This window comes from Osmia bicornis, unplaced genomic scaffold (genome assembly GCF_907164935.1).
Source record: "Osmia bicornis bicornis unplaced genomic scaffold, iOsmBic2.1, whole genome shotgun sequence".
NCBI classification, from domain to species: Eukaryota; Metazoa; Arthropoda; class Insecta; order Hymenoptera; family Megachilidae; genus Osmia; species Osmia bicornis.
The window spans coordinates 41,357-46,157 of record NW_025791407.1 but is presented as its reverse complement, the minus strand read 5'-3'; the positions used below and the strand labels follow the sequence as shown (position 1 = coordinate 46,157).

The window sequence follows — 4,801 nt, the reverse complement described above, 5'->3', positions numbered from 1 at the left end:
ACCGATTCCCATGTGGAACTGCCGAATCCGAATTATTAGTGTGAAAGCAATCAAGGCGATAACAGCGACCAAATATCCAAACCAATTATAACCAGTTCATCTTTAGTAAAGTTCAATATAAGTGAACAGCTTTGTTTCAATCAACAAATAAATTGACGAATTGTAAATTATACGCACGACGAGTAATATCTTTATTAAATACACGAATTACAAGTGAAAGTGTTTTTAAATTCCTCCTCGAAGTTCCAAATCAGTGATAAGAATTTATCCTTGCCTTTCCACTACCACTTCAAACAAATTTTCCACTCAATCGCCTACATAAAATTGGTCCTTCGAGCCGGATTGGGATCGAGGAAAATCAACCAGGTACTCGTCCACCTACAATTCGAAAATTAAACCGTTAACGGCCATGAGCACTCTCGAAGAACTACTGCATAAGCAAATGCAAACCATGCGCTCCATTGACCGAGCGCTCACCAATTTCAAGAAGCTGGGGCAAACCAAGATGACCGCAGCAACAACCCAAAACCGGATGACCATGCTGAAAGAAGCGTATCAACAAAGTCAAGATCTGGACTCAAGGATCACCGCCTGTATCGATCAAAAGACGAGGTCCAGCCTACCGTACTTCGTTGAGAATCATTTTATCCAGGCCGAGGAGCGGTATCAGGAAGCAATGGACTTCATGGCGGAAATGCTAGCCCAGGTCACACCTACAACCGAGCCATCAGCAAACGTAAGTTTTTCAAATTCAGTGACGTCACGACAAACGGCTCACTTACCAAAGATACAATTGCCGTCCTTCGATGGAAAGTTCACGGAGTGGGAAAGTTACCGTGACCGTTTCACCTCCATGGTGATCAACAATGCTTCCTTAACGAACGTTGAGCGTCTCCATTTTTTGTGCTCCTCGCTAGCGGGCGAAGCGAGCGAAGCCGTTAGTCACCTACCTGTAACCGAAAACAATTTTGAAGTCGCGTGGAAAATAATAACAACGCGCTACGATAACAAACGTCGGTTAATATCAACCCATTTGAATACCTTGTTTTCGTTACCATCTGTTTCGTCCGAAACACCGCATGATTTGAAAATGTTACGTGACAAAATAAACGTTTCGCTTCAAATGCTCCGAAATTTAAACCGCCCGGTTGATAATTGGAGTGACGTAATTGTTTTTCTCGGAGCTCAAAAATTAGATCGCGCGTCGCGAAAAGCATGGGAATTCACTCTCAGCGACAATACCGATTTTCCCACCTACGACGAATTCGATGCGTTTTTGCTTAAGAGAATTCGCGCTTTAGAAAGTCTACCGGAAACCAAACGCGACAAACAAAGCGAAGCGGAAAAATATAAATCGATCAAACCAAAAAATATATCTGCGCATTCCACGACGTCGACCAAAATAATCTGCCCCGTCTGTCGGCAAAATCATTTAATATATCAATGTCCGTCATTTCTTTCAAAAACAAAATCTGATCGCTTCAATTTTATTAAGCAACAGAAACGGTGCGTAATTTGTTTTTCAATCAAGCATGCTGCCGCACATTGTAAGAGCCCTCATCTTTGTAAAGAATGCAACCAACGGCATAACACATTATTACATTTTTCGACCGCCAAGGACGTTGCACCGCCAGTACCGCAGACGAGCTCCGCTACTTCCGAAACCGAAATCGAGATAAGTACAAATGTCGCTTCTGGTACGCTTACTAATGCAAGTATTCTTCTCTCGACAGCACGCGTCCGAGTACATTCTAGCCAGGGCCGATGCATCAGTGCTCGAGCGTTGCTTGACCAAGGCTCAGCCGCTACACTCATAACGGATCATTTAGCTCAGTCGCTCCGTCTCGATCGCACTAGGCAGCACACACGCATTACCGGAATCGGTGAAAACCATTCTCATGCTACTCAAGTGGCTGCTATTATTATCACGCCGGCTGAATCGAATGAACCTGCATATTCGACCACCGCTATTATAATGAAATCGTTAACCAGGTATGTACCCGCGCGAAACCATGCACAAGCTAATTGGTCTCACCTTGCAGATTTGAACCTTGCGGACAAGGAACCGATGAGCTCGGACCCAATTGATATCATCATTGGAGCGGATCTTTATGGCCAACTTTTATTGCAAGGGGTGAGAAAGGGCCCTGCGTGTAATCCTGTCGCTCAAAATTCCACGATAGGATGGATACTCTCAGGTCCGATCCAATGCCAATCCTCGTCTTCCACAGTCGGAATTCAGCACCTTTCAATCCTCGAAAACCTCGACCAGGATCTACGCCGGTTCTGGGAACTTGAGGACGTTTTCACTCCTACGATCCTGACTCCTGAAAATAAGAATTGCGAATCACACTTCCAATCCACGCATTACCGCGCACCAAATGGACGCTATATCGTTCGACTACCATTTAAAACCAAACCTCCCATTCCGTTAGGAGAATCACGATCCGGAGCATTAAAAAGTCTTCATTCATTAGAGAATCGTCTTCGTCGCGACTCATCCAAAGCAGATGAGTATAAAACCTTCCTTGCAGAGTACCAAGCTCTCGGACACATGAAAAAAGTCAATTCTCTTCCACCAAATACTCGAAATTGTTATTATATACCGCATCACGCTGTTATTCGTGAAAGTAGCGCCACAACTCGCCTTCGCGTTGTTTTTAATGCATCACGCAAAACGTCTAACGGGACGTCACTTAACGATCATCTTTTCACCGGGCCGAAACTCCAACAAGATCTGGTATCCATATTAATTCGATGGCGTCAATTCCAATTTGTTTATACGGCGGATGTTGCAAAAATGTATCGCCAGATACTAGTCGATCCTCAAGACCTCGATTACCAAAGAATTCTTTGGCGCGACTCTCCACATGGGGCCGTTGAGGAATATCAACTCCTCACAGTCACTTATGGGACTGCTCCAGCTCCGTATCTTGCCTTGCGAGTTTTGCAACAGCTCGTCGAGGATGAGGGATCGAGTTTTCCCGACGCAATTTCAATAATCCGGGACCAAGCCTATGTTGATGATTTTCTTTTTGGTGGCGACAGCCTCGAATCAGTTCGCCAATTGCGAAACCAAATTACAACGCTTCTCGCCAAAGGTGGCTTCTCGTTACGAAAGTGGGCCAGCAATGACCCAGCCTTGCTCACTGATATAAATCCAGAGGATCACGGCCTCGCAACCAGCAAATCCTTGCAAGTTCATGAAATAATTTCGGTCCTTGGAATAATTTGGAATCCCGCTTTGGATCAATTTCGTTTTAAAGTTTCAAACCAAATCCTTACAATCAACCCAGCCAACACTAAACGAACAGTCCTGTCAACGATAGCGAAACTGTACGACCCTTTAGGGTGGATCTCTCCAGTCATCATTGTAGCAAAAATTTATATCCAGAAACTCTGGTCACTTCGTTGCGATTGGGATGATATTCTTCCAGCTGCCATTCTCACTGAATGGCAGAAATTTTGTATTCAGCTTCCCGAATTGGAAAAACTATCCATACCGCGAAAAATCGCTCCAAGAACTATTCGAACGCAGAGCCTGCATGGGTTCTCAGATGCCTCAACCAAAGCTTACGCCGCGATAGTTTATTCACGAAGTATCCTATCTGATGGTACCGTTACTGTCTCTCTATTAATAGCCAAAACGCGGGTCGCTCCACTTAAAACGATTAGTATTCCTCGATTGGAGTTGTGCGCCGCACTTCTTCTCGCCCAACTTTTAAAATTTGTATCCACCGCACTAAAAGAGCAATCGATCGAATGTCATTGTTGGACGGATTCTCGCGTAACTCTCGCATGGCTGAATCAATCAGCCACTCGATGGAAACCGTTCGTGGCAAACCGCGTTGCAAAGGTACAAAATCTTGTGTCACATGCGCAATGGCATTACGTGCCCACCAATGAAAATCCGGCCGATTGCGCTTCGCGGGGAATGCCAATCCAAAAATTAAAAGATTACCTGTTATGGTGGTCTGGTCCGCAATGGCTAAAAACGTCCTCGTGGCCCACCGACAGGAACTTATCGTCTCCAAACACGTCGCTTGAAGAAAAACAGTCGAGCCTCCAGAGCATGGCTACCTGTGTTGATCAATGGGAATTAACATTTCGATATTCTTCATGGTCGAAACTATTGCGAGTAACGGCATACTTACTTCGCTTCATCCAAACCCTTCGCGTAAGAATTAAAAGTCAACCTGACCAAAACCTTCCCACGAGATGTATTAAGGCATCTGCTTCATCAATAATTCTGACTCCAAATTTAGTTAAGCAAGCCAAATTGTACTGGTTAAAAAGGTTGCAACAAGAGGCCTTTCCAGAGGAGAGGAGAGCCTTAAGGTCATCCAAACCAATCCCAAAAACAAGTCCTCTCCTCTCATTAACTCCGTACTTAGATTCGGAAGGGTTAATTCGAGCACGGGGACGGCTAGCAAACTCCCAACTAGAAAAAAAATGCAGACACCGATCATTCTTCGATCACATCCACTCCTAACCTTATTAATTGAGAGCACGCACCGCAATTTGTTACACGCAGGTCCGAAACTCACGCTTGCACACTTACGCAACGAATACTGGATTATTCGAGCACGCGCTACAATCCGCAGTGTTTTATATAAATGCGTGGCGTGCACTCGGGAAAAAGCTGTAGTGCCGTCCGAGCTCATGGGAAACTTGCCCGTCTCTCGAGTCACCAAGGTAGAACGACCATTTATTAACACCGGGGTCGATTATGCAGGCCCAATTCAGGTCCGAACAACATCCGGTCGCGGTCACAAAGCTCACAAAGCTTACATCGCGGTTT

The 4,801-nt window shown here is 45.1% G+C and overlaps 2 long non-coding RNA genes across 2 annotated transcripts; both read right to left on the bottom strand.

Annotated features, from left to right (window-relative positions):
* Positions 1-311: 311 nt before the first annotated feature.
* Positions 312-867, bottom strand: LOC123989139. Its single transcript, XR_006830467.1, has 4 exons — positions 783-867; positions 624-713; positions 478-541; positions 312-378 (listed from the first exon to the last, which is right to left on the bottom strand). It is a non-coding gene; the product is annotated as an uncharacterized LOC123989139 (long non-coding RNA).
* Positions 868-2,263: 1,396 nt separating this feature from the next.
* Positions 2,264-4,428, bottom strand: LOC123989138. Its single transcript, XR_006830466.1, has 3 exons — positions 4,155-4,428; positions 3,962-4,080; positions 2,264-2,327 (listed from the first exon to the last, which is right to left on the bottom strand). It is a non-coding gene; the product is annotated as an uncharacterized LOC123989138 (long non-coding RNA).
* Between the last annotated feature and the right edge of the window lie 373 nt (positions 4,429-4,801).